This window comes from Papio anubis, chromosome 5 (genome assembly GCF_008728515.1).
Source record: "Papio anubis isolate 15944 chromosome 5, Panubis1.0, whole genome shotgun sequence".
Taxonomy (NCBI): domain Eukaryota; kingdom Metazoa; phylum Chordata; class Mammalia; order Primates; family Cercopithecidae; genus Papio; species Papio anubis.
Genome location: NC_044980.1, coordinates 147,277,385 through 147,283,956, shown reverse-complemented (window position 1 = coordinate 147,283,956; position 6,572 = coordinate 147,277,385). Strand labels below are relative to the sequence as shown.

General features: G+C 43.6%; 1 pseudogene across 1 annotated transcript; it reads right to left on the bottom strand.

The window, feature by feature from the left end:
* Positions 1–5,643: 5,643 nt before the first annotated feature.
* On the bottom strand, positions 5,644–6,338 carry LOC101003852 (annotated as a pseudogene). Its single transcript, XR_648637.4, has one exon. The product of XR_648637.4 is annotated as a ubiquitin-conjugating enzyme E2 L3 pseudogene (transcript).
* Between the last annotated feature and the right edge of the window lie 234 nt (positions 6,339–6,572).

The following is a 6,572-nucleotide window of genomic DNA, read 5'->3' as shown; positions in this document are numbered from 1 at the left end:
TTTCAAATCTCAGTAGGTTGGGTTTTTTTTTTTTTTGTCCCTTTGATGTGCTGTGAGTTGAGGATGTGGCACTCGACTCAGTCAGCCTGATTTGGGACCCCGGCAGTGCCACATTCTGGCTGTGGGTTGAGGGACAGGTCACTCAGCCTCTTTCAGGCTCAGTTTCCTCATCTGCAAAATAGGAGTAGCACCTGCCTCATAGGGCCTGTGGGAGAAATGCATGGAGGCATTTAGTGCTGAGCCTGGCTTCTAGCAAAAGCTAAAAATATGTCATTGTTGCGCTTAATTCTTCTTTTTTTTTTTTTTTTTTTGAGACGGAGTCTCGCGCTGTGTCACCCAGGCTGGAGTGCAGTGGCGCGATTTCGGCTCACTCCAAGCTCCGCCTCCCAGGTTCACGCCATTCTCCTGCCTCAGCCTCCCAGTAGCTGGGACTACAGGCGCCCGCCACCATGCCCGGCTAGTTTTTTGTATTTTTAGTAGAGACAGGGTTTCACCATATTAGCCAGGATGGTCTCGATCTCCTGACCTCGTGATCCGCCCGCCTCGGCCTCCCAAAGTGCTGGGATTACAGGCTTGAGCCACCGCGCCCGGCCAATTCTTCTTACAGCCTATAAAACAGCTTTGTGTGCATATTTGATTTGATTCTCACAATAGCATTGAGAGGATGTACAGGGGTGGACTTATCTCTGTTTTTTTTTTTTAACACAAAGCAACCAAAGTTCAGAGAGGATGAGAGGCCGGGTCTAAGTCACAGGGCCATAACCTCAAGTTCAGGGAAGCCGGTTCCTCTCACCACTACATTCTCTAAAATACTGTCCAAGGGAAATATAAAGGCAATCACAAATGTAATTTTAAATATTCTAATAACCACATTAGGAATCATAAAAGCAAACAGATGAAAGTAATTTTAATACGATATTTAATCTAATATATAAAAATATTACATTTTAACATGTAATCAATATAAAATCATTACTGAGCTATTTTACCTCCTTTTCTTTGGAACCAAATCATTGAAATCTGGTTAGTATTTTGTACTTACAACACATCTCAATTGGGCACTAAATGTTCACTAGAAACACCTGATCATTATTTATATGATAAAAGTTACATTTGAAAAATACCTTCACATACCCCAGTTGTTCCAAGCATACTTAAAAGTTTTCCAATAACTGAATCAAGTATAAGTTTGTAAATTTAAATGTAAATTAAATTACATGTAACATTCAGTTCCTTGGTTGTACTGCCACATTTCAAGTGCTCAGTAGCCACATGTGGCTACCATATTAGACAGCACACATGTAGAATACTTCTATTATTGCAGAAGTTTCTTTTTTTTTTTTTTTTTTTTGAGACGGAGTCTTGCTCTGCCGCCCAGGCTGGAGTACAGTGGCCGGATCTCAGCTCACTGCAAGCTCCGCCTCCCGGGTTCACACCATTCTCCTGCCTCAGCCTCCCGAGTAGCTGGGACTACAGGCGCCTGCCACCTCGCCCGGCTAGTTTTTTGTATTTTTAGTAGAGACGGGGTTTCACCATGTTAGCCAGGATGGTCTCGATCTCCTGACCTCGTGATCCGCCCATCTCGGCCTCCCAAAGTGCTGGGATTACAGGCTTGAGCCACCGCGCCCGGCCAGAAGTTTCTATTTGTTTTAGCATACTGCCTGGTTTCCATCATTCCCTGTGTAAATTAGTATCAAGACAGAATTATTAGATTAAAAAAGGAAGGTGGTTTTCAGAATACTGAAAGATGATTTTAAAGAATAAGATAAAAGTAGAAATAGTGTGTTTACAATCATATTTCATGGAGAAACTTATAAGGATACCCACGCATGTCAGGAAAAAACAGGATTCTCACTATTATTGCTTCTACCCAACATTATACTGGAGGCCCTAACTAATGTAATGAAACAAGAAAAAGAAAAAAAGTGTAACTCTTTGAAAGGAAGATAGAAAACTCCATTTGTCAATGATAGGATTAGGGGTCTTAAAAACACAAGAGAATTAATGACACAAACCTTTAAAACCAATTAGAGATTTCAGCAAGTGCTAAGCTATGAGCTCAACATGGAAAAAACCAATAGCTTTGTTGAAATCCAGCAATAATAATTAATCATAGCCCAGGTAGAGTGGTTCATGCTTATAATCCCAACATTTTGGGAAGCTAAGGCAAGAGGATCGCTTGAGGCCAGTAGTTTGGGACCAGCCTGGTCAACACAGCAAGACCCTGTCTCTAATTTAAAAAAACAAACAAACAAACAGACAAACAAAAAACAATCCTAAATATATAGTAGGAAAAAAAAAAAAAGCATATTGACAAAAGCAAAGCAAAACCAAACATACAACATCTAGAAATCCTCCAACCAAAAAACATCTTTCTGAAGGCATTTATGAAACTTTACTGAAAAAGTTAATTAAGATCTGAATTGGCCAGGCATGGTGGCTCACATCTGTAATCCCAGCATTTTGGGAGGCTGAGGCAGGCAGATCACCTGAGGTCAAGAGTTCGAGACCAGCGTGACCAACATGGAGAAACCCTGTCTCTACTAAAAATACAAAAAAAATGAACTGGCATGGTGGCACATGCCTGTAATCTCAGCTACTCGGGAGGCTGAGGCAGGAGAATTGCTTGAATCTGGGAGGCGGAGGTTGCGGCAAGCCGAGATTGAGCCATTACACTTCAGCCTGGGCAACAAGAGTGAAACTCCATCTCAAAAAAAAAAAAAAAAAGAAAAGAAAAGAAAAGAAAAAAAGATCTAAGGCTGGGTGTGGTGACTCACGCCTATAATCCCAGCACTTTGGGAGACTGAGGTGGGCAGATCAGGAGGTTAGGAGTTCGAGACCAGCCTGACCAACATGGTAAAACTCCATCTCTACTAAACACACACACACACACACACACACACACAAATTAGCCGGGAGTGGTGGCATGTGACTGCAATCCCAGCTACTCAGGAAGCTGAGGCAGGAGAATCATTTGAACTCGGAGGCAGAGGTTGCAATGAGCCAAGATGGCACCACTGCATTCCAACCTGGGCGACAGAGCAAGACTCCGTCTCAAAAAAAAAAAAAAAAAAAGATCTGAATTATGGCAAGATATATCATGATCATGAGCAAAAGATGTCAGTTCTCAGCGGGGCATGGTGGCTCACACCTATAATCTCAACACTTTGGGAGGCTGAGGTGGATGGATCACCTGAGGTCAGGAGTTTGAAACCAGTGTGGCCAACATGGTGAAACCCTACCTCTACTAAAAATACAAAATTAGCTGGGCGTGGTGGCACACACCTGTAATCCCAGCTACTCGGGAGGCTGAGGCGAGAGAATCGCTTGAACCTGGGAGGCAGAGGTTGCAGTGAGCCGAGATTGCGTGATTGCACTTCAGCCTGGATGACAAGATCTAAACTCCGTCTCAAAAAGAAAAAAAAAAAAAGATATCAGTTATCCCCAGTTTAATCTGTAAGTACAAAGCAATCCAGTCAAACATCACCAAAATCTTTTGCAAAATTCAATACACGTATTCTAGAGTCACATGGGAGAGCAAGGATAGGAAATTTATGAAACTAGAAGACTTAGGAGGGGCACCTCTATCAACTAACAAGACTTAGTATAAAGGCTTATTTTATATAATTAAAAGAATATTGTGTCACAAATACATATTAGGAAAGAGCAAGCCAGGCCAGGCGTGGTGGCTCATGCCTGTAATCTCAGCACTTTGGGAGGCTGAGGTAGGAGGATCATTTGAGGCCAGGGGTTCCAGACCAGCCTGGTCAACATGGTGAAGCCCCGTCTCTTCTAAAAATACAAAAATTAGCTGGGTATGGTGGTTCACGCCTGCAATCTCAGCTACTTGGGTGGCTGAGGCATGATAATTACTTAATTTGAAACTGGGAGATGGAGGTTGCAGTGAGCCCAGGTCACGCCACTGTACTTCAGCCTGGGAGACAGAGCAAGACCCTGTCTCAAAACAAACAAACAAAAAACAAACAAAAAACAAAAAGAAGGCATAAAGAAAACCTATGTTTCCATTTCACCACTTTGGTTATAGAAGAAACACAAATTAAAATGAGATAGCTGGCTGGGCATGGTGGCTCATGCCTGTAATTCCAGCACTCTGGATCACCTGAGGTTGGCAGTTTAAGACCAGTTTAAGACACCCGGCTAATACAAAATTAGCCAGGTGTAGTGGCACATGCCTGTAATCCCAGCTACTTGGGAGGCTGAGGCAGGATAATCACTTGAACCCGGGAGGTGGAGGTTGCCGTGAGCTGAGATCACACCATTGCTCTCCAGCCTGGGCAATAAAGGGAAACTCCGTCTCAAAAAAAAAAAAAAAAAAAAAAAAATATAGCTTTTTCTTTTTCTTTCTTTTTTTTTTTTTTTTTTTTGAGCCAGAGTCTCGCTCTGTTGCCCAGGCTGGAGTGCAGTGGCACGATCTTGGCTCACTGCAAGCTCTGCCTCCTGGGTTCACGCCATTCTCCTGCCTCAGCCTCCCAAGTAGCTGGGACTGCAGGTGCCTGCCACCATGCCCAGCTAATTTTTTGTTTTTTTAGTAGAGACGAGGTTTCACCGTGTTAGCCAGGATGGTCTCGATCTCCTGACCTTGTGATCCGCCTGCCTCGGCCTCCCAAAGTGCTGGGATTACAGGCGTGAGCCACTATGCCTGGCCTGTGAAAGATAACTTTTTATACCTAACAGACTGGCAGAAATTAAAAATGACCATTATGGCTGGGCATGGTAGACCACACCTGTAATCCTAGCACTTTGGGAGGCCAACGTAGGAGGACCATTTGAGCTCAGGAGTGAGACCAGCCTGGGCAACATAGTGAGACCCCACCTCTATTCTTAAAAAAAAAAAAAAAGAAGAAGAAAAATGACAATTCCCAGTGTTTGTGAGTAAGTGGAAAAACAGATGCTCTATACATTGCTTGGAGGGAGGTGTAGGGAGTGGGTTAAACTTGCCTGGGTAGCAATTTAACAATATGTATCCAAATTTAACGTGCTATGGCACCTAGAGGTTGTCACCTCTTCAACCTAGAGGTTGCCCTTTGAGAATTTATCCTTATGTAATGAAAGATGTTCATTAAAATATTGTTTATAAGAAAATATTGGAAGCTGCTTAAACATCCATCAATAAAAGATTGGTTAGCCGGGCGCGGGGGCTCATGCCTGTAATCCCAGCACTTTGGAAAGCTGGGAGGGAGAAGGGAAAGAAGGAAGGAGGGAAGAGGAGGGAAGGAAGGAGGGAGGGAGGGAGGACAAAAAAGGAAGGAAGGAAGGAAGAAGGGAGGGAGGGCAGGAGAAAAAGAAAGAAAGACAAGTAATAAAGCAAGGTAAAGAAGAAAGGGAGGGAGGAAGAGTGGGAGGGTGGGAGGGAAAAGGAAAATAAAGGTATCTTAAACTTCTTCCTTTAAAATGTTTTAAAGCTCCCTCGATGTCCACTAGGAGGAGACAAAGAAACGCGGACCAGAAGAGTCAAAATGCGCTTTATTCTTTATTGCGGGTGGCTCATCAATGACGCCGTGGCCTTCCCAACGCCCATCACCTTCTGCTCTCCTCTTCCCACCACGCCAGCATTTTTAAAATTTTATTTATTTATTTATTTATTTATTTTATTTTTATTTTTATTTATTTATTTTTTTTTTTACATCTTAAATTTTTAATCCTTTCTTTACAGGTTACCTAGACCACTTTTGATTAAGAAAACTGTAGAAAGTTAGTAACTGCCACAAGCGAATGCCAGGCGGTGGCACGTGTCAATTTCCACAGAGTCCTGCTTTGCAGGGTGTCTGAATGCACTGCACGGGGCCTCTGCTCACACTTGCTGGAACCAATCGTGGCAGATTTTAGTCCACAGGTCGCTTTTCCCCATATTTCTTTGTAAACTCTTCAGCATTCTTACATAATTTTTTACGGTCCTTAGAGTATTCTTCAGCTACGTCAGCCCCAAGCGGGTACTCGGGCTGGGGGTCATTCACCAGTGCTATGAGGGACTGGATTACTTGGTCGGTTTTGGTTGCTGGCTTCCAGTTTTCAGCGCTAATTACTGGCAGACAGACCTGCCCCTTTTCGTCGATGTTCGGGTGATAGATCTTTGTTTTAAATGTGATCTTTGGTGGTTTGAATGGGTACTCTGCTGGAAAGTTGATTTCGATTCTGAAGGCCCCCTTATCATATGGAGGGTTGCCAGGAACAATAAGCCCTTGCCAAGTCAATAAATTAGCTTCATCAACCTGGATGTTACGGAAGTTTTTCATCCCACATTTGCGGATTTCTTCAAGCTCCTTCATCAGCCTCCTGCTGGCCGCCATCTTGGATTTGGTCAAAATTTTTTTTTTTTTGAGACGAAATCTCACTCTGTCGCCCAGGCTGGAGTGCAGTGGTGCCATCTGGGCTCACTGCAACCTCTACCTCCCGGGTTCAAGCGATTCTCCTGTCTCAGCCTCTCGAGTAGCCAGGAACACAGGCGTCCACCACCACGCCCAGCTATTTTTGTATTTTTTAAGTAGAAACAGGGTTTCACCATGTTGGCCAGGCTGGTCTCGAACTCCCAACCTCAGGTTATCCACCCTCCC